The sequence below is a fragment of the Apteryx mantelli genome, chromosome 2, assembly GCF_036417845.1.
Source record: "Apteryx mantelli isolate bAptMan1 chromosome 2, bAptMan1.hap1, whole genome shotgun sequence".
NCBI lineage: Eukaryota > Metazoa > Chordata > Aves > Apterygiformes > Apterygidae > Apteryx > Apteryx mantelli.
Window position 1 is genome coordinate 10,059,879 of NC_089979.1, and position 27,782 is coordinate 10,087,660.

Here is a 27,782-nt window from a genome sequence, read left to right on the forward strand (position 1 = left end):
GACTGCAGAACTACCCTTCTAGCTGGCTTTAGCCAAGCTGCTTAATATGCCCTTCCCCTGCAGCAACGTGGGGGAGGAACGGGGGACGCATCTGAAGACGGATGCTCCCTAGCCATGAACATCCCTCTCGCTGATGCTCTCCAAACCCCGGATCCCAGACACTGGAGGAACAAAGATGAAGTCAAATTCCAAACCAGAGCACATGCTTTGGGTACTGTTTACTCTTTTCCAATGCGGAAATCTTAATCCTAGTGTGGCTTGTGATTCTGCATTGGAATCCCAGGCTCCTTCTCATGTGGGCATCTTCAGCCACCACTCAGCACAGCAGGGTGTCTCTGAAAGGTTGTGGTGGAGACCTTGCGGTCAATGGTTGATCATATTCCCACCTATTTCAATAAATGGCAGAAATAATTGGTCTGATTTTTTGCCATTGTCTTTGTGGGGAATCAGACAAAAGAAGCCTATCAGCTGGATGGAAACTTTTCCTGTCTGATTTACAAAACATATTCTACAAGTGTAGTGAACGTCACTGGAGCGGATGTGATTTGTGTACTTACCACGGTGCCAGCCTATAAAACGTAGCATCAGTCTCTTGGACAGTCTGTCAGTCCTTGTCACTTTGCCCAGTGTGGTTTTGTTACTGTTCATTGCATTAAAATATAAAACACCTAATGAACAGCAGAATCCTAATTGAATGATACAGTTAGGTAGGAAAATTCAGCAATGAGCCCAGGGGACAATTTGAGTAGCTTTCACAGTTCTAAGTGATTTCCCTTATAATGAGAAAAGGAAACAACGAGGAAAAGAGTATAAATATCTAACAAATATATTATATATGACTTTAAATAGGGCATGTGGGCAGCAGGATTATATGTTACTTTGTACATTTCTGCATGAGAGAAATAAAATATTTATTTTAGAAGGCAATCAGAGATGCGATTTAGATTAAACCATCTGAAGACTGATGTGCCAGATGACAGTGAATGTAATGATACTTTACCGTCTCTGACATCTCTAACAGTAGGACAGTGAAGCACCTCATTAAACTTTACTATGCCCCTGCCAGGTATTGCTGTTAGAGATTGCTAAAAGGAAGGTGACTTGCCCAAGGTAGCACTACACAGGCAATAAACCTCTGCAATCTGGATATGCCCTGATTTAACTATAAAACCTGAAATGTGTAGGTTCACTTACCCTGTCGCTCTCCCTGGGGTTTGGCTGTGTTGTCAGACCTTCCTATCATGACACACATGACGGCTGACTCCTGCAATCACCCCTTATTTCCGCCTTTAGCTTCAGCTGACTTGGCTTGTTTGTTTGCTTCCTAAACACCGTTTAACCGGAGCTGGGCTAGAATTTGGAGATTTTGTTCAGATAAGGCCAACTTTGGCAGTCCCAAAGCGCTATTGTATGGGAGCTAAACAACAATGTTGCTATACAGAGCCAGAACATTGGCTTTTTCTTGCGGGAGCAGCAAACACAAGCAGTTCTGAAAAATGATACAAATGTCCGTTTGTTTTTTAAAGATACATTAATCTTTCAAAAAAGTGTTTCCGAAGTCACATTTGGACTGGGCTTTCATTAGCATCCCATATTGCTAATTGATTTTTCTGACCTTCCCAGCCCATATGAAAACAGTGCATTTGGGACCGCTGAGGGAAAGCACTGTTTGTTGCCACAAGAGCCACATGGCCAGCAGCCAGCAGCACAATTACACCACGTGCCTGGAATGATAATCGTGATAATGGCCCTTTCTTTACTTTTAACCTTGATATTAGCACTGGTGCAGCCTCTGCTTGACAGAATGACAGATAAGACTGGGCACATAGATTTATTGTGAAGGCGCTATACAGAAAGAGCCCAGGAGGTAACACAGTGAGAATCCATTCACATTCACCAGATGATGGATATTCTCTGGGGAAAAGGAGATAAATTATTATTATTACTATTACAATTATTATTATTACTACTACCACTGCTATTATTGCTAATACTATATTACTATTATTACTCGTTTCTATAGCAGTGGTTCCCAAATAGAAGGCTGTCACTTAATTACAGAAGTGGTAGGACCAGCTTCAGCCATGGACAAAGTAGGCAATTACATAGGGCAGCATTGCTGGGGATGTGCAAAAAGCCAGGCTGGCGGCATCCAAGAAGGAGCTGGGAAATGTTCAGGTGGAGAAGGATGAAGATGAATATCTTGTCTCAGGAGGAAAATTTATCATTTGCCCTCCCCCCATCCCCTTTGTACAGCTTTTCCAGGCTCTCCCATAGCTTTGTTTCCCCTCTCCCATCCCCGTTTTCCTGTAACCCTCATCACTGGGGCTGCAAACTCCTGGGAAGCTGTAAGCTAGTGCCAGAAGCTGGATCTGCAACAAGAAATAGAGTCTCAAGCCGAAAACTGAAATCTGAACTGGGCCGCCAGCAAGGAATTTGGCAGCACCATTTTCTGGAGATTAGACTCTTCTGAGATACATGGTGTTAGAGTCTGTAAAGCACATAATGAAAGACAGTCCCTTTCTTCAAAAAATTTACAGTCTAAGCATCAGAGCAGAGGCCAGAGAATGGGCAGTAACAGTCCAGAACACAAAATGAGATCATCAAGAAGGGCAGAACTTTGCTTTAAAATTGGCAATGAGGCAGCCGTAGCAAACAGTGGTGAGACCGCAAAGTGCTTTGTGAAGATCTACGCTGAAATAGGATTTCCAAATTTCATTATTCTTAATTTTCAGAGTGCTTTTTTTTTTTTTTTTGAGTAGACGCCCAAAATCTTTTCCTTTTTTTTTAAATTTTTATTTTTCTCCAGACAGGACCTTTTGCTTTTTAGGTAATGAGATTCTTTTTTCAGGTAATTCCCCAGGGTTTTGTCTATCTTTAGGTTTAGCTTATGTCTGAAAAATTACTTCGACATTAGTTTAACCCTTCTATCCTTCTGAATGAATGTATTTCACACCTTTTACACACTTCTCGTTAGTACTAGGCTGACAATCTTTAGAGCCCAAATTTACCATAAAAATCAGCCCAAATTTAATAACAAAATGGTAACTTAATAACCATACACATAGCACCATCTGAAAAAAAAAAAAACTCTGAGGCAATATGAGTCATAATGATCCATTACTTGTCCTTTGCTTTTTTCCTCTTCTGTCTTCCACAATTAAATCCTAATGGTCATGAAGAGATTTCTCTGGGGCTTTGGCAAATGTAATTTTTTTTTCCTCAAAAGCATCACCAATTGCTGGTGCAGTATTGTTCAAAATATACAAATAAGCTGCCCTATCCAGTAAAAAATAGGGTTTTAGCACCAGCTGGAGCAGGTTTAGAGTGCTCTGTACCAATTCCTGTTTGAGAGGAGCCAGGGAAGAGATGCTTATAGAGATGTACTGCACTGTAGGGGTGGACGCAGCCGTCGAGTTGACGAGGACGGTGCAGCACCACTGCCTGCCCTGCCGGACTGATCCCTGGGCAGTGCTGACGGAAAGATTAAATCACCTTAGACTACTACTTTTTTGTTTCTTTTATTCTCCTTTCCCCAGGAAATCTGTCCCGCAGTGGCGCAGGGATCAAGGACGTGCAAATCAAGCCTGGGGACAGCAGTGGCTTCTCTGGTTTTGTGTCGCTGGGAAAAGGATCGCTGCTCAGAGCAGTTGGTGCTGAGATGTGATCTCCCAGCTGCATCCCGATCCCATCCCTCTCCCTTTCTCCTCTCTGCGCTGCTTCAGGAGCTGTAAATTTCCACCCACAAACGACACAAGAGCTGAGTGAGGATAACTGATTTGGCCACTCCTATTGGAAAAAGAAAGAGGGAAGGAATTTTAAAAACGCTTACAATAAATACAATGCCAATGCCAATTAATTAGGGAGACGGAATAGTTCTGAGTTGTCTACATAGGGCAGCACTGTTCTAGTGACAATTTTTCATCTTTAAATAAGCAAAAACAAAGAGTTGGGATTTCTGGAAGGGTTATGAAGAAAATTTCACTGTTTTAAATACATCTAAAAAGAGGAAATCTAACATTTCTACGGCCACAGTCTGGCACAACACACATAGCTCAGCTTTGCATAAGCAGGAGAGCTCAAGTTCAGCCCAACACTCTATCCTTCACTACTCACTGCTGCTCCCACAGATCCAAAGCCTGCCATCTACCTTTTGCGATACCGCCAACTTCAATGTTTTTTATTACATCTCATATTATTTCATCTTTTTCTTAAAGATCCAGCTCCTGGACGCATTCATTGCACAAGAATCTTAGCTTTCTCTTGAAGTAAAGCAAGTTTCCAGACTTTGTTGCTGCAGGACAAGGCTTGGAAAACATGAATCTTAGTCAAACCTAAAGCCACAGAAACCAGAATGAAACCCAGAAGAATCCATCCCTCTCTCTCTTTCTCTTCTGACTTTGCTTTTTTTTCAATATCTCCTTGCTTTTAAGCCCATAACATAACTTTTTTGATACCTGATTCCTGATTTTTGAGCACATGAGGCTGGCAGCCCTGCTTCTCAAGATTGAGACATTTGCCAGCAAAGAGCCTAACAACATTGAGTGGGAGGCAAAACTAATGCAACCCCAACCCTGAGCCATGCACAACTTCTGTCCACGGGGATGACCCCTTACAGGCTTTGAAGCCAAATGCCAGGCTGTGTATGCTTACAGCTTCCTCTCAGGCTGCCTTCCCCTTCTGCGTCCAATTGCACGAGCTGGGCAGGAAGGGTCTGTAAACACTTAGCAAATGCCCTTGAGTCTACTCGGTATAATCAGTAAAGATGGTGACAGAGGCCTCTCCTGGAGGCAAATCAAATCGCTTTCTGGAAATGCATCCATCATCTGTAGAGGAAGCTCTTTAGATGGTCATGATCCTAACACAGGTATTTTGCTTAAGTGCATAAGCTTTGGTTAGATGAATCCTCAGTCTTCAACAGCTGCCTCATGAAAAAATTGCATGAAGGCTGCTAAGATCTTTACTGTGATCATGGAGTGATTCTGCAAGCAGGAGGTAGCCCTGAGAAGTGGATTTTTCCCCTTGAGCCTACGTCACAGGACAGTGGTAGACAATCCACTAACCAGCCTACATATCTCAGTTTTCAAATTGAGTCATATGAATTGAAATATCCCCACATTCCCCTCTTGCACCTGCAGGACATGGTAGCGGTATACGAAAAAGGGGCTAACTTCCTTCAGATATGCATTAACAAACACATGGGAAATTTTGCATATGGGCCTGCATACAGAGGTGCCTTTAAAAAGGTCCTTTTAATGGTCTATTGTGAACCATTAGCTATGGTGACCAGAAGAAACTCGGTATCCCTCACAGCAAGAAGCAGAGACTTTAAATTTGACTCAGAGGTCGATAAGATAGCAAGAATGTGCCTTCTGTTGCTCTCTGTGAAAAAACAAAGAAATCCTAAGATCTAAAAAAAAAAAATCTCCTTTTGCATGCATTCCTTTCAGACTTGCTGAGCTGGAGAGCCGAGTTCAACAACGGTTCCCTCCACATGGGCCGTGCTCTGGCCTGCAGATACAGGAGCTGACCAAACTATTCTCTCTGGTTCCACCCCAAATATTTGTGGTTCCAAATACTGGAAATGAGAACCGCACAATCCCCCGTGTCCAACTATCATGGAAGGGAAGATAGCAATATAGCCACATGCATTGAGGGAAGCTGAGAGTTAAAAGGAGAGGCGAAGAGGCTGCAGAAGCCAAGGGGATGCTTAGGAGGAGGATGGTGGTGTGATCAGAGGCAGGCGGGTCTGACAATGCATAGATGCATAGAAACAAATGCCAAAAGGTTGAACAGGAGACTTTCCAAACCTTGAAGTCTGGAAATACCAGAATTAAAGTTGCCGGGGCAACCATAATTGATCCCATTGTGTATCTGCTTTATGACACAGTCTTTAATTAGACAGCCACATACTATTTTTTCACAGGGCCTAAAGACCATTCGCAGGGCAGAGAATGGGTGTGGTGCGGGATGAAGAGGCTGTCATCTCCAGCAGCCCCACTCCTCTCCGGCAGAGGGAACGGGGCAGAGCTCTGCAAGTGGCAGGCAAGACGCTCCCGTGGTTGAGGAAAGAAAAGCCTCAGATCCAGCAAGACAGAGCTCTTTCCCCGCTCTCTGACACAGCATGGTGAAATCACTGATTCCAGTATTTTCACAGATAGTCACTGATCAATGTCCTTCATTGACTGGATATCTGGCTTAATGTTCCCAGGCCCAGAGACGAATGTCTGCACTGGAAGGCAGCGAGGCTACGCTTTGTGGTTATGGGCACGATGTAGGGCCAGGCAACCCGCAGCGCAAGGCCAACCACCTCAAGTCCCCCGCAAAATTGGAGCAGACTTTGGGCAATCACGGCCTTGAAGCAAACCTTCATGAAAGCACCAAGGGGAGAGCAGCAGTTTTCTAGTCCCTCAAGGTTTGGATGGCATACCTTCAATGCTGGGGTCACAAACTGAATGGAGAAGACAAGAACCACAGGGAAGGGCTACCCACAGACGGGAAACGGCTGGGGTCTTGGCAGAGAATCAGCGCCGGACCCTGGTCCCCACACATGTGGGTGGATGGAAAGGGGCTTCACTTCCATCTTTACCATTGGCATTACCTCTCCTTTCCAAGCACCACTGAGCAACTGTCCCGATCTTTCCTGTTGCTGGTGCGGATGTACCATTAGCACGAAACACAGAGCAGCAGTGGGCCCCGGGCTGTCCTGGGTGCTCCCCTCGCTGCCCTTGCCACCGGCTCAAATGTGCCAGCAGCTCTGCAGAGTGACCATGCAGAGGTCAGTACCCTACCCTAAGCCCCTAAGCCCCTGGATCTCTTCTCCTCCTATTTTCTCTCTTTTTTGTTCAGACAGGTAACTTTGTAAATCAGGACCTATTCTTCCTGTCATTTTATACAATGAGTCATGATTTTAGTCTGGGGTTTTAAGGCAGATACAGATTATCATAATACAGGGAACATCTAAAATATTCCCGTGGCTTCAGTATCATAATTTAACATTTTTCTGTTCAGCTCCTACATGACAGAAGCACTCTGAAAGCATACACAAGCATTTATGAAGGTGCTTTTGCTGACCCAAATAGAACTGCATTATTTTGGACTTTCCTTTTAAATGTTAGCACAAAGGAAAATGAAGGAGAACTGGGAAGAAAGAATGCAGCTCGCACAGCAAATTCATTTTCAGGCAGAAGTGACTCAGCCATTTTCCATTTAAACACAAATATATACATGAAAATATCCCTGCCACATTATGCAGAAATCACCCTTATTTCAGCCGGAAAAATAAAGAGCCACTGAAGCATTACGAAAGCAGGCGGAGCCAGCCAGCTTCTGCACCGAATCCATGGCATCGCTCTCCCCCTCCACTCTGCACTTTTGTGGCTTAAATCTGACCAAAAGAAAAGGTTCTGAAAATCTGGAACGGGGGGATGGGGGGGGGGAAGGATCATTCTTGGCCTGAAATCAGACTTTTGCTGCCAAGTTTCAGCCAGAAGCAATTTTTTACAGCTGAGTTATAAAACTCTGGAGAAAAAGAAAAAAAAAAAAGAGCAAGCAAGAGAGACTGGGAGAGAGAGAAAAGAGGAAGAGCGAGGGATTTAAAATGGAAATGCAGGCATGACCTTAACTTCAGCAATGCTGGTGGGTGATGTAGGAATGTTCCACGGGCAGAAAGGTCTTGCATTAAACTAAAAAGATGAGAGACCTTCAGATGGTGGCAAGAAAATTTCTTGAAGTCCTTTCTTTCTTTTTTTTTCTTTCCTTTTTTTTCTTTCTACTTTCAGGCTGTTCTTGGTCATTATCTGAGTTCATTAAAATACCTGTCAGCTTAACCACTGAATCAGATAATCAGATCCTGTCATTTTACTGGTGACATCGTTTTTTGAACTATGTTTTTGGCCAGTGTTCTACCTTTTGCAATTATTGAAGATTCCCCCCCAAAAAGTTCAGCAAGCCAAGACCAGTAGATATCAATTATAATTCATCTGCAAGCGTAAAAATTGCTTCTTAAAAATCCTTTTCCACGTTTACTAAGGTTCCCTTTTAAATGCGAAAAAGCTGAACCTGTCCAGCTTCAGACCAGCAGCTCAAATAGCAGCAATTACTGTTTGTGTGACTGTTTAAACATGAGGCTGTGCTTGTAATTAAGGACTCCTCTGATGCCCCAAAGTGTATGTATAAACACTGAAGAGGAAAATTGGGCCGCAGACATGCCGGGAGTTGTGAAGCGGCTTGACTAATAGAGGCCTTTGGCAAGTGGGGGGCCGGTGCCTTGCCTCAGAGCCCGGAGCTGTGCGCTCTCTATCTGTGCTCTGACCTCAGGACCGGGTTTCTCACCCTCGTTAATTAAAGGACGCACTGTTCTTTTGGAAACAAAATACAAAACCATACAAGCAAAAAAAACAGACTGTTTGCTGCAACGTTGCCAGAATGGTTTCCAGATCCAAATAAACAAAAACAAAAACAAAACCAAACAAAAAAACTGATTAAGTCTTAAACATTCATTTGGTACTTTTATTTTGCCCCTGTTTTACTTGCTTGTTTGCATGTGTGAGAGTTTCCATGCATGAAGTTTTTGGATGGGTGGGAACAGGAATGCTTGTGCAAATGCCTTCTGATATTTTGTACCAGTCAGCCCTGTACAAGGCTTTTTCTCTGGAATAAACTGCTTCTTAGGGCAGCAACTTCAGGTTGACCCATCCTGCCCATGCTGACATGCCCTCACTCTGACCTGACGAGAACACCTCAGTGCAGGAAAAGAGTAATTCAGTCTTCCAGCCCTTTGCATCTTTGGTCTTGTTATGGCTCATACCACTAAACGTGACAACATCTGTGATTTAGATAGCTGTTCACCAGAGATCAGCCAACACAGGTCATTACGAATAGACGTTGATGGTATCACTGTCCATTTTCTCTGGGTTTGAACTGTAGACGGGAAGTGAAAGGCCATTTAGCAGGCAAATAAACCCTCCTGCTCTGCAGTGCAAGCTGGGCTCCCACAGTGGGGACCGGGATGAGATTTGTCTGTAGGACGACTCTCCCAGCTGCCTCAGGAGTCCCGGGCCACACTGGATACCTCTGCAGCTGACAGCTGAAGACTGGGTGAGACATTAGATGGACCTCTGATTTGACTGCGAATGGAGATTCCTACAAACATTTCTGACCCAGAAGTGTTTGTTTATCATGTTGTAGGAGCATAAGGCAGGGCCTCGTGCTTTGCATCTTATATACAGCTGCATTTGGGCTTAAGGTCCCAGGAGAACCAACGTCAAAGATAAATATTGTCTGGGTTTGATCTTTTTTTTTTTTCCCCCTTTTTTTTTGATAATGCTGTGCAGGGCTTCATCTACCCTTGGGCATGTTTGGAGAACTGGTTGCAAAAGGGAACTACCCATAGTTGGATTTTGAGGAAAGAGTGACTCTGCCATAGCTCACAAAGATAGATCACTTCAGCTAGTGCTCAGGAATTGTCCTATTCATCTGCTGGTGGTTTATCATATGAGTCATTTATTTAGGGCTTGAATAAGAAGTGTCACGGAGATGCTCACCTTTCAGTAACTGGGACTCCACGTCGTGAAAATATGTCTCCCTCCTCCAGACTTGGCAAATTCTTGTAGAAAATCCTTCAGCACACTCTGCTGCGCAGCAGCCATTTTTGTAGCTAATTTATTTTATATTCCCTAAAAATAATTCACATGTGCATCAAGTGCCCTCTGTTCTGTGACAGATTTAGAAATAGGGCCAAACCATATTTATTTACCAAGGCTACTTCAGTGCTGGAAAGTCTGAAACAAATAAAATCCAGAGTTATCCTTGGGTTTAGTTTTATGACAAAGTTTTGCCAAACCACACTTACATGCTATTCTGTTTGAAAAAGAAAAAAAATTTTGAAGCTTTGTCAGAACTGAAGCCTCATTTTCATATATCACTTCAGCCAGATGTAAAAGAAAAAGTTAAGTATCTAACTCCCACGGAAGTGATTTGAAGGCAGCTGGGTTCTGGGTGTCTTAGACAGTTAAACCCTCTGGATGTCAAAGGTGCCTGAGCAGACTCTGGAACTTACATTTTACTCAAAGCCAAAAAAATCAGACTTATAAGTGATTTCTCCTTCTGACTGCAACAATTTAACCAGCATCATCCTGTTGTCGACAAGACTTGGGTTTGAGTATAACCAATATTTTCCTCACACCTCCCCCATGGGAATACCCCAGATAAAACTGATATGATTCTGATCTCTTTTAGTGAGGATGCTTAACCTGAGTCCTCTGGGGTTTCATGCTTTTCTACCACAGCTGATATAAACTGGCCTCAGTCTCCTTCAAGTGTGGACTTCTTAGTGTGTTTGAGGGACTCATAAAGCACTATTTGCCACTCAAATTCCCTATGTTTGCTTCTCTTCTGAAAGACTGGGGCACAATCACATGTGAAATATCCAGTCCAGGATGTTGGTTTGCTTCACATCTCTGTCAGCTCTGCAGAAAGTCAGCAATTACATCCTAAACCAAAACGGAAATGCAGTTAGAAGTAAATTGCAATGCAAAGGGCTAACGGAAATGCTCCTGTCTGCTCGTAGATTACTTGGTCAAAAATCATTTTTAAATGTCTGGCCAGTTCCTAGCCTTTCCTAAAAGGAAAACTCAGTTATAACCATGCTCCTTTTAGATGTTTGTCGCCGAGTTGAAATCAACTGGAAAGATGCAGGACAAGAGGCTGTCTGCCAGGAGGCAGGGTTTTCATCCCACTCCTACTCACAAAGCTATAAATCATATTCTGCCATCAGATCATTATTTTTCTTCTGTTTCTTATAAACACAGCAGCAGCATCAAATGAAATATGAGCTTTCCAAGGCTGTTGGATTTCCTTGTACGTACTGTAGAAGGCAACATTTGCAGACATATGGCATGCAGGCTACACTTAGAGAAGCATTTTGAAAACTGAACTTGGACATTTTTCAGTCCAATAATGTGTAGGTGGTCTGGGTTACTAACCCTAAATCACTTCAGTGGTAACTGTTTTTCCTGGTCCTACACATCAGTCTACATGACGTTAGGTTTGAGGTTTTTTTATGAAATAGAAACCCCAGATATAATCCTCCAGAATGAACTGTGAAAGATTATCCTTAGGATGCATGGCTCTTTTTCTGTTAACACTGTTCATTCCTTTACAACACCCAAGAGCATGTGGGTCAAGAATACGCCATGCACAGTGGTCTAGTGAATAGGCTCAGGATCAGCTTCAAGCAATCTGGATCTCTTCCCAGTTCCTCCACCAACTCATCTTTCTTCCTGCCTGTTTCCTCTCCCTTTGTTGCAGAGGCATCGTTAGGATAATACCACAAAATTTATCAGGACTTCAGTTGCTATGGTTAAGGGGGCCATGGAAGCACCTAAAATTTTGTTAGTTCTGCACTTGTGGCTTACATTTACCTTCCTGCCTAAATAAATGTATATATGTAGATGTAGATATACACACACACATCTATGTGCATATACACAAGTACATACACATCCTATATATTTCTTAATGAATTGTTTTTGGATGGTTGGCTGTTAAGTTATGGTCTTTCTTTATGGGGACTGGGCTTTATAGGCCTTCTCGGAAAGGATGCAGTTCAGGGAAGGCCATGCAGGGGAGCAAGGAAGGAACGGCAACAATCTTCTGGTTTAAGGAGCTGTTTGGACACAAGGCTGAAGACTGCAGAGGGTGATGAAGTGGGTTTTGGCTGAGGCATGCAAGTAAGGGTGAAAAGCTGTGAGACAAGACAACAAGGCAGAGGGAGACCCATCATATGGGACCTTGGATGCAAGGATGGCAACAACCCCTGCCTGGGGCTTTCTCCCAAAACGTGAGCGAGAGATGTCAAGGACAGCAAGAAGGGCTTCTTCAAATACATCAGCAGCAAGAGGAAGACTAGGGAAAATGTGGGCCCTCTGCTGAATGGGGTGGGTGCCCTGGTGACGAAGGATGCAGAGAAGACAGAGTTACTGAATGCCTTCTTTGCTTCAGTCTTTACTGCTCAGGTCAGCCCTCAGGAACCCCAGACCCTGGAGGCAAGAGAGAAAGTCTGGAGAAATGAAGACTTTCCCTTGGTGGAGGAGGAGTGGGTTAGAGATCATTTAAGCAAACTTGACACCCACAAATCCATGGGCCCAGATGGGATGCACCCACGAGTGCTGAGGGAGCTGGTGGATGTTATTGCTAGGCCACTCTCCATCATCTTTGAAAGGTCATGGAGAACAGGAGAGGTGCCTGAAGACTGGAAGAAAGCCAATGTCACCCCAGTCTTCAAAAAGGGCAAGAAGGAGGACCCAGGCAACTACAGGCCAGTCAGCCTCACCTCCATCCCTGCAAAGGTGATGGAGCAGCTCATCCTGGAGGCCATCTCCAAGTATGTGGAGGAAAAGAAGGTGAACAGGAGTAGTCAGCATGGCTTCACCAAGGGGAAATCATGCCTAACCAATCTGATAGCCTTCTATGATGGAATGACTGGCTGGGTAGATGAGGGGAGAGCAGTGGATGTTGTCTACCTTGACTTCAGCAAGGCTTTTGACACTGTCTCCCATAACATCCTCATAGACAAACTCAGGAAGTGTGGGTTAGATGAGTGGACGGTGAGGTGGATTGAGAACTGGCTGAATGGCAGAGCTCAGAGAGTTGTGATCAGTGGCACAGAGTCTAGTTGGCAGCCTGTAGCTAGCGGTGTCCCCCAGGGGTCAGTACTGGGTCCAGTCTTGTTCAACTTCTTCATCAATGACCTGGATGAAGGCACAGAGTGCACCCTCAGCAAGTTTGCTGACAATACAAAACTGGGAGGAGTGGCCGATACACCAGAGGGCTGTGCTGCCATTCAGAGAGACCTGGACAGGCTGGAGAGGTGGGCAGAGAGGAACCTCATGAAATTCAACAAAGGCAAGTGCAGGGTCCTGCACCTGGGGAGGAATAACCCCATGCACCAGCACAGGTTGGGGGTTGACCTGCTGGAAAGCAGCTCTGCCGAGAAGGACCTGGGAGTGCTGGTGGACACCAAGTTAAGTATGAGGCAGCAATGTGCCCTTGTGGCCAAGAAGGCCAATGGTATCCTGGGCTGCATCAGGAAGAGTGTTGCCAGCAGGTCGAGGGAGGTGATTCTCCCCCTCTACTCAGCCCTGCTGAGGCCACATCTGGAGTACTGCATCCAGTTCTGGGCTCCCCAGTACAAGAGGGATGTGGCACTACTGGAGCAAGTCCAGAGAAGGGCTACAAAGATGATTAGGGGACTGGAGCATCTCTCTTTTGAGGAAAGGCTGAGAGAGCTGGGCCTGTTTAGCCTGGAGAAGAGAAGGCTGAGAGGAGATCTTATCAACGTGTACAAGTATCTGAAGGGAGGGTGTCGAGAGGATGGGACCAGACTCTTTTCAGTGGTGCCGAGCGACAGGACGCGAGGCAATGGGCACAAACTGAAACACAGACACTTCCATCTGAACATGAGGAAAAACTTTTTCACTGTGAGGGTGACAGAGCACTGGAACAGGTTGCCCAGAGAGGTGGTGGAGTCTCCTTCTCTGGAGATATTCAAAAGCTGCCTGGATGCAATCCTGTGCAATGTGCTCTAGGTGACCCTGGTTGAGCAGGGGGGTTGGAGTAGATGATCTCCAGAGGTCCCTTCCAACCTCAGCGATTCTGTGATTCTGTGATTCTGTCCGGGAGTGGTTAAGAGAGAGACAGATTGTCCAAAGTCAAACTGTGCCAGAGACTGTGCTGACAGTTTAACAGCTCACATGGTCATGTTCCAGTTCCTGGAAATGTCCCCTGGCACCGTTTAATTTACTATTATGAATATAGCCCTTCACCTTGCACTAGGTACAACGAGATGCTGACAAGCACAGACCCAGGGGCAGATTACCTGAAGCCAGTCTCCCTGTCTATAATTTCCTGCTGCAGCAGCACAGCAGACATGGCCCATCTACTACAAGATTGGTCTGAGGCCATCTTTTGTGCTGAGCGAGCATCCAGTTTAATCACACTGTGCACCCTTTAACATGATTGCATTCATATTTATTGCTGTACTGACAGAGGCAGTTTAGATACATTGCTGATGGATGCCTTGGAAAACTTCATGCATTAGCTCAGTTAGAAAAGCCGATTTCCTGTTTCTAAGTGAACAGAGAAGTGCTTCAGACACTGATACAAAAGCCTTATAATCCAGCTCTCGCATACCATTAAGGAAATTGTCTTGAGACCAGATACTGCCAAATTGATAGTCTCTGTTTCATCTGCCGATAGTGCAGGTGCCGATGCTATCAACAAATGCATCTAAGCCTTTCTAAAAAACTGCTAAGCAATTTGCTCCAACACTTACCCGCAGCAAGGAGTTCCCTGAGTTAATTATACATTGTGTCAGTAGGGACAAAATCTTAAAATTAGAATTAATAAAGCACTAGAAAGTTAACCCTAGAAAGAAATACCTCAGAGAAGGATCCTACATTGACAAGAAGATTGAGTAGGTGACCTAATAAGAAAAATTATTGCCTTTTCTAATTTCTGTATTAAGATTTTTACCATATGTGTTCAAATCCCAAGCACATTACACACTTTGGAGAACTTGTTCAACCCTGAGTGCCTCTTGCATTAATTCTTTCTTTGGATATAATATTCCTCACTGTTATTTCTTCAGTCTTATTACTGCTGATGAGCCTGATGTGTGCATCAGTCAATTCAATTAACACTTACGGTCTATGCTTGAGTGTTCATAGTGAAATAGCTTCAGAAACACTCTGGAGGAAGCCTGAAATCTTATTAGTTATTTGTGTCTCTTTGTTCTCAACCCACCTCAGCTTTTACTTGTGTCTGCAGAATTACAAGTATTTAATACTAACAAAGTAAAGAGCACAGGCAGAAGTGAATGATTGAACAGGTCTTTTCCACTGCTGAGCTCTGAGATTTTAAGCGGTGTTTAAAATTCAGCCAGAGCTGTGTCCACTTCTGTATTTTCTTGCTCTCACTCAGTCCTTGATCTTGAATTGGAAGCATGCATTATTTTTCCACATCTGTCATTCATAAATCTGTTTATTATGACAGGGATTAGACACTTCCCCCATACAAATCCCATTATTCCATAGGATTTATAGTCATACCACCATTCTGCTTTGAAAATGCCATTCTCTGTCCTTTAGCAACATAGGCAGTTGCTACCTTTGACATAAACACATGAAAAATTCCACATTTCAATGGCCCTTCTCAAAATAGCTGTACTCAGCCAAACTGACGTATACTGGACTCACCAGCCACTTGCACTGAGTAAAGTAGTAGTAAGGCCATGTACAGCTCTGGAAAGGACCTGAGGATCCTTTCTTCCTCTCACACACGCAATGAGGGAAATCAGACCCTCAAATGAAGGCTGACAAAGTTACCCTGGACAGAAGAAGATCTGGTACGTTGGCACAACCTGTGTTGGGCTCAATAAATGCTGGTGTAAGGGGCAGGCAATCAAGGCCCACAGACTGCATGGGAATTAAACATTGAAGCAAAAAAAGCTAGGAAAGTGATGTTTGTAGTAGGACTAAACAGACGACAGAGAAAGAGCAGCATGGGATCAAAACCACTGCAGACTTAGATGTTGTCCTCAGAAACTGAGTTAACAGGTGATCCTGACAGGCAGCAAAGGCTTTTAGACAGCTTATGCCAGGTTTTTTCACTTGATAGGAAATTTATGGTACATAGCTTTTCAAGGCAGATGATTCTTTGAAAGGTAAGAATCAGAGCAAATATCTTTTTAAGATGCAAATTGTCTACGCGAGTGTAGCAGCATAGACCTGAGATCTTTTTATTGTCCCGTTGCTCCTTGCCTGAGGTGGATGGCAGCCTGTTGGAGTAATGGGCCAAGCAGAGGTGGCTTTCAGCCTCTCTCTGCTCTTATCACTTGCCAGAAGTGCTAGGAAACCCGAATGTCCTGACAACAGGCTTGTTCTCCTTAGTTCCCGTGCCTCAAGGATACTGCTGCAAACAACTGATATGCAGCCCATGTTAAACTACCCCTGTGCCCTACTGCAAGCCCTCAAAAGCAGGTATGGTGATGTTGTGAACATAGTTACTCGCTGCAACCGTGGCACTGGCTGCGTGTCTGAGCTCACCGTTGTGCTTTGCTCCTGCGATGAGCCAGCTCCACGCAGCCAACGCAGTTTTCCCCCAGCAAGGAAGCAGATGGCTCCCGGGACCCGAGTCCTGCCGGGCGTCAGTCACTTGATTTCACAGAGGTAGGACTACAGACACGCTCATCCCAGGAGTCCGGACCTCAGCTGCTCATCTGCATTACCATAAGCTCTGCTGTAACTGTAAGCTGTAAATTAAAAAACAAATACGCAGCTTAGAGAAGCCTGCTCTGTGTGGTGTTATTTAGCTTAAGGTTTAGGTGAATGAGCCTCGCTGAAGAAGGCAGTCCCTTTCCATCTGCTCAGGCAGACCCTGGGCTCTAGCAGCGAAGGGGCTGCAGGGCAGAAGGGATGCGCATGCTGCACGTTACGTCGCAGCTCTGTGTCTCTCTGCTGATAGCGTTGGGCTGTCACAAACAGCGTTTACAGAAACGTTCTTCAAGCTGATCATTTCCTTTTCTGAATCCCTGTGTTTATTTAAAGCAGTGTCTTTAAACTAGGCCTCCCCTGATAAATACCTTAAATTCAGCAAGGAATATTCAGAGATCTCAGAGGAGTCTCGGACCTTGTTAACACCGACGGCAAAATTCCCACTGCCATCAAGGAGCCCAGAGCATCACCTTCACACTGCTGTATTTCAACACACAAATGTAGAGCTATGAAATTTTAAAAATAGAATAACTTCAGCTCTTCTTAATGATTGCGTCTCTGAGGCAGCACCTAGTTACCTAAAGCACTCCTTTCATGCAAAGGAGAGGCAATTAGCACGAGTAGCGCACACGCAGTCATGCACATGCATACCACTAAGTATCAAGCTGTGACAACCCAAGCAGTGGGGGCACCAGAAGAGAAATAGGCAAGCACTGTATTTGCTCCTGAGAAAGGCACATAAAGCAAAAAAAGCATAACTCCCAATGAAGGACAGCAGAAAAAAGACAGAGAAAAGATTGAAAATTATGTTCAGCTGCTAAAATTGTAGTACCTGCCGGGGAGAAGAATTTAACCTCTAGAAACGTGATATTGAGAGTTTCATAGGCAGAGGCTATTTTCTTTATTAAACCAATTAGGATAATCAGTAAAAAGGAAGCAGGTTGGTGGGCACACAGCCTTCCCTCAGGTCTGTGAACTTCTACCGTTCTTATTCTTCATGGACTCTACAAGCTTCCTTGGGCTTTGATATTCATGCTGATCCCCATCCATCTCCCTTCTAGCTGACAGAAAGTCTGGCCTAACTTCGGCCTGTGTAAACCTCCAGATCATGCTCTCAAATGCACTTCTGTAATCCCATCGCTTTTATAACAGTACAGAATGAAGTATTGATTGGAAACTTGTCAGATATTCTCTCCGTGAGACCAAAGGAAAGGCAAAATCCTGCTTCCCTCTCCCTGAAGTGCTCTTCTGCATGGCTAGCAGAAATAAAACACTAGTTATGTTACTAGTAGCAGCATATTTTATTCTGAATCCTTGCAGGAAACAGACCTCTGGAGTAAAGCAGTGCCAATATCTATAATAATTTCTTCAGAGGGGAGAGATGTTTTAAAATTACAAAAAATATTGTGCACATTGTTCTTGTAGGAGCCATTAATCTTGCCTCTGCTCCTCAACTTTCTCTCAAGCTCCACTTATGCACAAGCACACTCATACGCATGGAGAAAACGTAACCACATAAATTCAATAGCCCAAGGAATTAGAGACATGTTTTTCTTCCCTTTAATTTTGTATTTCCACTAATGCAGCTCTACTTACCCTATGGCCTCACTTCAAAAATTTGAACTAATAAAGTGACAGAAAATCTTCTTGCAACCAGCACAATAATTCCTATTGTCTCAAAATATATCTCAAACACATCCTAAAGCTTTCAAACAGAAATGAGTAGTCTTAGTGTTAAAGGGCTTTGGTTCATTAAAGATAGAAAATAGATGTTTTTTATTGCCATCAGATTCTACTTGGTTGGCTGTACAGTATTCATTCACCTGTTTCACATAAGACTCTATCAGAAAAAGGCAGTAGGCATTAAAACAATAAACAAATGAGCCTGATTCTCTTCTCATTTACATTAATTTCATACCAGTTTAGCTTCAGTTAACCAGTTTTTCAATTAATAAAAATGAGTAGGCTTCTATTGAAATCAATAACTCCGGGGTGATTTCATCAGTTCAGGTTTTGGTCAATTTATCTCAGCGGAATTACTGCTGATTTACCTCAATGCAAATAAGAGAACAATCAGGTTCCATATTTTTTATTTTAATTTCCTTATGAAAAAATTTACTAAATAGATATAAAGGAAAGCATCAGAGAGGGAGGAACGGAAGAATACAGAACATCACAGGACTTCATAAGCAGGAAGATAAACATGCTTTATTAAGTAAGTGCGGTAACTGGCACTAAAAACATTCTCAGCACTTCCACGGTGCTGCTCACACAGCAGCGTGGTTATAGCTAACTTTCTGGGTTCACTTGCTCCGGTGCCCCAGCTAGTTTGGATCTTCGTTTGCTCAATAAAGACAGCACGGAAAAATTAAATGAGATTAAACGTGCCAGCAGAGAGCAGTTCCGCTGCTGAAACGCAGTTGCCTCGTCTTGGCCTCCACGAGCTTTCCAGCAGAGACTTGCCCGCTCACCAGCCTTCCCCCTCGCGCCGCGCAGCTCTGTAGGGCAGAGGCAATTTCCCCCCACCGCGGTCTGCCTTTGATTCTGATCGGCAGAGGCAGGGATTAAGGAAACACCCCAGCTGAGCAGCTGCTATTTGTGAATCTACCCCTCAGGCTAATCATGTAGCTCGAGACCTAATAAAGCGGTGAAACAGGAGCCTTAAGGCTGGCAGGGCATTTTTTTGGCACGAATTACAGCTCATCCTGAACGAAAAGGTAGAACAGTTAAAAAAAATAAGAGGGTTACATTGTAAGCCGTAAGACATTGTTCATCATAAACCAGATTGTGAACCTTTTACCCCAGCTTTGATCAAAAAATAGCGGCAGTACAGCCCTTGACGGCCTGAAAATTCAGGTACCTTGGTGTATAGCCAGGAGAGAGATTTTTCTGCTTAGGTTTGAAGTAAATCCAACAAGTCATTTCTAAAACAGCAGCAATACCCTGCAAAGCATGTGTTCAGAAACAGTCCTTATTTGAAAGGTCTGCTCCCCGTGTTCATGAGCCCAGCAACTTTCATGTGGAATTCCTATATCTAGCAGTACGGTGGGGAACAAAAAAACTTTCAGTTTCTAAATGGAGCTTATTTGATCTTATATCACCAGGAGACAATCAGAAGGCAACTCAAAAATTATTAACATCGTATTTCTAATCAGTGCTTTTTGATCTTCACATAAGACAGCTGCAAATTCAGCTTACCTTCCCCAGATATTTTTCTAGCAATAGTAAGTCAGGACAGGTGCAGTTACTGAATTTTCGAGTTTGGGAACCAGCCTAGTGAGGCCCAATGAGCTAATATGAAGCATTTACAGGTTTTTTTGACTAAATAAAAAAAAAAAAGGCAAAAAACAATGTATTTCTCTTTTGGTCTCTTTTAAAGAAAAAGAAGTAAATGGAAACAAGATTTTTAAAAAATGTCACAACCGGGCTCTGCCAGCTTTTTACTCAGTGGTTACAGAGTCTAGCCAGGAGGTAGAAGTTTGGGGTTCAGTTCCCACTTTTCGCAAAGAGGTCTGAACCTATAGAAGGAAATGCCAGCTATTGCACAGGGGAATAATCTGCTGGGAAATGCTTTCTTTTCTTTTTTTTTTCTGTTGATGTTGTTCCACTTTATATAGAATGCTGAAATATTCATTTAGCCAGAGAGAACAGCTCTATATCACGGTGTTTAGGCTATGCAGCAGAGAGGTAGGGCAATGCTCTCATGAAAATTTAAATATTGTAAACAAAGTAGAACATACTCTGTTGGAAGTATTGAAGAAAAAAAAAAAAGTTTTCCCATCTCTTCCTCTCATACTGGGAGATACCTAACAGTCTGGATCAGGGGGCCTTCGTGGGCAATTAGGGTGGGCTCAGATCACCTCAGGCAGATGAGGAAACTGAAGCCCCACTTCCTGCGTTTTGAATGAGTCCCTTGCCAAATGAGCTATCAAAAGAAAGGAGACAGGTGGCTTTTAAATCAAATAATCCATCATTACCTCTCTCTTCCTCTTGTCTTCCTCTCCCCCTCAGAAATGACAAATATATCCTGACTTTTGAAATAGCTCTGACTCCACTGAAATGCCATTTTGAGGGAGAAGGTTTACAAACTAAAACTTACTCAAACCTAAGTACAGTTGATGTTTTTAATATGTTTTATACATTTTTTGGTTCTGGTCTAACATTCCACAAATCATGTTTCTGCTTCATTCTACAACTTCTAAAACTTGGACAATTTCTCACCCCTCCTCTGACTATGTGCTGCAGATCAGGTTTGTAAACAACGATAGAAGAAATGATACAGCAAGGGACTCTAGTAGGTGAGCATTTACATTTGGGGACGGAAATCACTGATTCAGTGAAGAAGTAAATGCATAGGTTGGAGGGAAGGAAAATAGTGCATCAACTTTTTGAAATAGGTACCCAAATACATGTTAGTGTAAGTAGGCATAGATGTATTCAAATTGGCATTCATGAAAAAGATTCCTCTGATTTCTATGGTACAGGATCACGGCCTTAAAGTTGAAAGTTACTACCTGTGCAGCTACTACATTTCTGTCTTTAAAAAAAAAAAAAAATGTTGAGGTGACCTAGGCTTCCTGAATAATGTATGAGGTCACATTAAAGCCACAGCATGATATTTCTTCATAAGCTGTATAGAACATGGTGCTCCTTTCCTGCCTAAAAGTAGCCAGCCTGGGAGAGTAGAATTTAGGCCAGCCATTTACTTTGGTTATGAAGTTTGCTTTTATGGCTATACAGTATAATTGGGGGCATGAACAGAGTCAGATAAGAACTGGAACAGCTGGTGACTTAGCAGAGCCTTTGGGTGTTCAAAGGCTGCATTTAGCTCCCCTGGGTCCCAAATGACGGGCATACTTAGATTAAGACAAAACTACTTCTGCTGTCTTCAGAGCAGAGAATATCTCTTTAGCTGGCTAAGAAAAATAATGTTTGGAAAATCTCTGTGTGAGATTATATTATTTATGTTATTTATTTTGCCTGAATTTGTTCTGTAACAAGCATCCTGGAAGTAATGCAAGTAAAATAACTCTGCAAGGAATGATATAAATGCAGTGAACAGTCACGTATATAGCTCCAAGAAACACTTTCTAGATATATTCACCTAGTTTTCTTCAATGCAATTGTCACAGGAGAGTTTATTAAGATAATAGATAATACAAATTTCACACACATCTTCCTACTGCAATTTATTCACCAAATAATAATACCCAGGCTCCTAAGTACGAGGATACACTGATGTTCTAGGAGATAGATAGGCTGTAGCGTAGAGGCAATGAGCTTACACATATGTGTATCCTCCTCACAGAAGTATGCAGACTCAGGCTATGTCCGTATTAGGAAGTGAAGTGGTGCAATAGGAACAGATTATCTGTATAGCAAAACAGTTTGTGCTAAGGACCTAACGTCTATGCTACCTGCACTCTGAGACTGCTCAGACCTCCAACCAAGACTGCGTAGGTTGGATGAAAAGCTATTAAAATTTAACACCCCCTAAAAGCATCCTAGAAAGCAAAAAAGGTGACTAGTTTTGCACGTAGGTTGGCTTGGCATCCCCTGAAGTATCCAATCTTAATAACTCTGATCTTAGATGCCGGGCTCTTGGGTAAGCTAAGGACATAACAACGACCTGACAGCCATCTGATGGCAAATTGTTACGACTACTATTAGTAGTAGTACTATGATCATCATCTACATGGTGGTTGTGCTGAAGGACCCAGTTCATGTGCTGGGAAGCAGTTCCTGCCCTGGAATGCTTAAAGCAGAGAGAAATGGAGCATCCAGGGGACTAGGACAATAATCACCTACAGAGCCTCATTTTAGGTGGTTATTTAGTCATTAGAACAAACTTACATAGCTTTGATAAACCAAAACAACTGCCTAGTTTCACTGGAGGTTCAGAGCTGCTTGTTTTGATACCCATACACAAAGATAAAAATTTATAATGCTAAAGTTTTCTATGTTAATACATAGACATACATGCATCTTTCCCTTGCAGCCCTATCATAGCCATGGGAAATGCTCTTTTCCCCGATTCAGTAACATCCTTAAAAGATATTAGTAGACCTAGAACCCATAATTGTCTGATTCACACATATAAACCTAGCTTATGATGCTATGTCAAAAAATTAGCTAATCCACAAAGAAAGAACTATATTCAGAACCCTTACAATTATAAAAGCAGATTGTCCTAAAAATGCACCTAAGACTTTTGGAGCTGGGGCCCACATCTTGGCAGGCACAATGGGATCGCAGCACATTACAATGGTTCCTCCATATAAATAAAAAGAATCATAATAATTTTCAGTGTCGGCACAGCTCACACAGTAGGGATCAGACCCAACTGGTCTCCTGATGACAGTGTAATACAAATATTAAATATTAATAGTACTTTTATTGTTAATTTGGCAAAATGTGATACTGTGTAAATGGAAGTTTGACTCTTTTGGCTGTGCTACAGCAAGGAAAACACATGTTCTTAGCATTTCTAGCTGGATGGCTTTCTCTTACAAATGTTTTGCTTTTCTTAAATTAACATACATGCGTGGGTTGGGTAGGGGGGTTGTTGCTTTTACCTGAAGTCTTTCAGCCCCCTTTTTTGTGAGTCACATTTACACCTACTAGAGATCTGTGTTGGGTGAGACTGTCTCTAACTATTACAGTCTATATCAAATAAGAGCTAGAAAAAGCTATCTAAAACGGTTCTTATCTTCCACTTTTGTGTTTTTTAATGCAGTTCTTGACATAAATATAGGTCAAAGACTGAAGCTACTGGCTGGAGTAATCAAGTGTTCCTTTTAAGAATATTGAAAATCAAGTAAAATACTTCTAGTATTCAACCATTAGACGTACATAAATGTTTACCTTATGTTTTCTATATGTTGTGATTAGAAAATATTTATTTTTATGCAGTCTGGAACCACAGCATCAACACTGAGAAATAATGCTCATGAATATGGCTATAGGGATATTTGCCAGCATTTTCTCTTCTTTAACATAATGAAAATGTTTCTAGTTTACCCCTTCATAAATGTACATGAATCTTAGAAGATGAAGTATAGATCAGAAGAATAAAAAGGCTGCAAGAGGTATTCCTAAGCCTCTCTAAATACATATGGTAGAGTATGAATTGCATTCATAAGTAGTTCTGTTACCAAGAGCTGTTTGTAAGTATGGGATCCTTTAACACTATTAGCTTCAAAACAGTTCAAAAAGGTAACATTTCATTGGCCATAGAATGGAGAGAAATGAGAAATAAACAAGAAAATACAGTGACAGGTGTGACTTTAAAAAGAGAATACAAAGGCAAAATAAAGCAGCACGAGCTTAAGAGTGAAAGCTGGTAATGACTCGGTGTTCAGAGCTGGCCATTGAATACTGATGAGAAAATGTTGGAGGAGTCCTTTAACGTCTGACTGGGGAGAAGGGAAGGACCAATAACACCACAGAAACAGATAGAAGTGTTTGTGGAGGCATGTGACATACAGAATTAATCAGCAGAGATAATATTCTGTGACTTTACATTCTGTGACATGAAGGGATAGGTTCAGCTGCCCAAAGCAGGTGCCCTTTGAGATGTCCCACGGTATGACAGGACCTATGGAATATTCACATTTCTTTGCTTTTCCCAGGACCAGCAGCTGGAGGCCAAGCAAAGCATCCAAGGGCATTTCACGTAGCCACAGACGCTCCCCAAACAGTGAGACACCCAAATTTAGGTGTCTGAATGTAGGTGCCTACATGCTCACTAAGATGCCTAACTCCCTTCAGTGGAGACTGAGGATAGGATTCAGCTGCCTGAGCAGATATGTCCACTGTTATTTTAGGTTCTATGGACTATTTGGCCTATTCTTCATCCACTGCTCTCTGCTACATTGACCAGCCCCATGCAGATGTTGTAGATGCCTTAGGGGACCTCAAATGGCACTAGACTACTTTTAAGCAACAGCATTCCCTCCGTTGTCACTATGGTCAATGGAGATTGCTCTCTAGAGCAATTCAGCCATTCTGTCTCAGAGTAGCCACCCACATTTGGCCTTCTTTCAGCTCCACTGATGGTACGGACTGGATCTCCATATATACAACTATATGTAAGCCTAAACACCTCATGCATGTGTAGACCCCCTATATTAAAGTATTTTAACCTTGAACTGAACCTCGCCCAAAGGAAATGAAAACTTGGAGAAATAAATCTAAACCTGGGGGAATTCCTGGAAAATTATGAGGGCTGCTGATCTATTCAAGGGAGAGGATCAAACAGTAGCAGTCCTGAGGTCAGCAAAGACAGGTTAAAGCTAAAGTTATTTAAGAAGCAGAACGGAGACTGGGGTCAATTCAATTGCCTGCTACAGCCTCATGCTGTCTGGAAAAGAAGTCTGTCAGCTGCTCAACCAATACACCCACAGCAAGGCTGCAGGATCAACAACTGATTCATTTCCATGTGAATTGTGGAGTCAGCTGCAGTGTTCATCCCAGCAGCAATAAACATCAGCATAAGGCTGCCGAAATGTGACTTCGTGTTGGTGATGTACAAAAAGCCATTCTAAAGCCAGCAGATGAATACAAACTGTCAATAAGAAACTCTTACAACAGGTATTGCCTGGATTTTAGAGCAGCAAGAATAGGACCTGGCAGGAGCAGGACAGTGTGAACCCTGATTTGGTAAAGCACAGGCGCAGAATATCCTCAGGGTGAGACAGGAGTAACTATATGTCAAGCACTGTAATGGACAAGGACATAAGTCAAGGAAGTGAAGCTATAAATAGCCTCATATGCAGCCAGTGCGAAATGAGAAATGCAGAGTGCAGTCACCAAGGAAGGAAGGAAGTTGCAAGGCTGCAAAGAAAATGGATCATTACACCTTTTGAAACTAGCACGGACTGACCCCTAGTCTAACTGTGGTGAAAGCACTGCAGATAGTTTGGGATCTACACGGACCCAAAAACACTGAACAGCAACACAAAAAATGTCACTACTGATCACCAACAAGTGAAGAGAGAGCAGCTTGTTTGTTCAAGGTAAAACTGTCTAATGAGCATGGCAGCAGGATGAATCTTTTGGGAAGGTATCATGGATAATGAATTTGGGGGGGCTTGAGCTTAGCCTCAGTTAGCCCCAGAGAGGGTCTGGTGAACACTGACTCAGTCATCAGAGGAAGCCCAGCCAGCAATGTGTACACGAGTCTTTCAGAGCACAACCAAGAGTTTGCTGGATTAGGGGATCCTCTCTGAGCATGCAGCAACATGGTTATAGTCTGATGGGGTAAACACTGTAGTACAAACAGTTCGGCATTTTGGACTTACATGGCTGGCCAAATCACAAGGAGTAAATCCTCTTGAATGCCCAACATTACACAGAAATAGTAAAGTATGCAAAGAGTATCCTAGCTGTCAAATCCCAACCAGGTTCTTGGAAAAGCTCAAAACAGACTTTTAAGAGGGGAATTACATCATAAGAGAGAACCTTCCCAGTTCTTAGTAGGTGGATAATTTGGAAGACGTTCAGGCAGTAACTCTGATGGGGAAACAGAAAACACATTTTGCAAGATATGACGTAACCAGTGCCATACTCAGACAATCGAGCACATGACACAGTAGCAGAGTTCAAGTGACTCAGCAGTCCAGGAGAATTTTAACACAAAACCTCTTCCCCTGCATATGTGCAAAGCAATAGGAAAACCAGATCAGCACTAAGTGGCCTAAGCTAAACATCCATCTGGACAAAAGAACAACTGCACAGGCAAATCTGGCAGGCTTATATGAAATAGCAACAGGCTCAGGACAGCAGATGAGATGAAACCAGTCGGAGTAACAGAGTAGGGGAGGAGAGCAAGAGCCCGTGTACAACCACAGCCAAGGTCAGGAAAGCATTGCAAGACACTCAGCAATTAGATGAGCCACCGGAAATGAGACAGATGAGATGAGCAGATCACAAGGAGGGTCACACCAAGCTGCCTAGAGGCAATGGCACATGGAGGTGAATCCGTCACTCACAGTAAGTGGAAGCTTTCTTCGAAGACCAGCACATGAGAAGGACTACGCACCTTTGCACATCACAATAAAATGACCATAGAAAGAATAACCATACAGCTGTAACCCACATGTCAGCAAGGTAGCAAATGTTTGTTCAGAAAACACTAGAGCAGTTAGTTTTTAAAAGGCAATCCTCATAAAACTGGAAGAGAGAAGTACAGGTTGCAAAAACAAAAATTTTGGAGGAGGCACTAAGTGACTCAGTCTGCATGCATGTGGCTGGGGTGCTGAGAGAGACAGAGAGAGAAAACCCTTCAAGAACCTCTTAGTGGGCCAGAAGGAAATAAGCTTAAGCTCGGATGTCAATTTATTTATTTTTATATAAATATATTTATTTTTATATATTTTATATATATATATATATATATTCCTATCTAGTTTTTACAATATGTAGTCCTATGCTTATGCATGCACCCACAAATTCTACATGCCAATACACAGAGGAGGATAATGCCCATCGAGCCGGAAATACTGCTGGCTCTCTTCTGTTGCTAAAAGCTTCACTAATACATTCATTTTTGTAGCTCTTCTGGTTCAAACTGTGCAGAGGGACATCAGCCCAGTTCCTTCCAATCCTCTCTTGCTCAAACATCCCCTATTGCTCAAGCACATTTAACTGCTTATTAAGCCACTACTACCTTAAGGTCAATCATGATTATGCCGTTTAAAATTTCCGAGTGTTTCTTTCCTATTGACTAACCACATCATACAACTGACTAATTAACCCACCAGGTTCTCATTAAACAGTATTCCTTCACTCTCCTCCAGGACCACCAGCTGTGCTACAGATTTCCTCTGAGTTTAGGAAAATAACAAGATTCATTATCAGAAATGGCTTTTCTTTTTTTCTCTCAGCATGTCACGAGGACCACGATCAGGTTTAAAATAACAGCTCCCAAACCCTGGGGCTTGGGGTAGGATTTAGACAGCTTCACACCAGGGAGCAGAAAGATGTTTCAGCAACTCCAAGGGGAAGAATCCCAACTCCAGGGAAGAATCCCAACACGAGGGGACCTGAATTCCTCCCGGCATGCCAGTGGTGGAGGAGAAAGCATGTTTCTCCTCCTGGTCACACCCAAGCTGAAGCTCATCAGTAACCACCTTTTTCAGAGGAAAACTGTGATACGAGGCCTGAGCCCCCAAAGAGGAAGAGGCGGTGAGCCCAGCTCAGCCTCAGGTTACTCACCCTTTTGGTGTGACACAGCCCAGGATTGGGCAAGTCCTACATCCAGCTTGAGCACCCAACCCTCCTGCGCCAGCTCCCACGGAGCCTTGTCCAGGAGTGTGTCTCCCCTCCAGCTGAGCCCAGCTTGGCCTCGTGAATTTGCACCCAACCTTCAAGCCTGGCAGCATGAGCCGTCTGGACACCAAAGTCCTCTGGTCAGACCCAGACCAAAGTATTTGATTCTGAACATTTGTACATTGGCAGTGCGTAAGTCGGGGACTAGTGTGCAAACAGGTTTCTCAGGTGTGAATT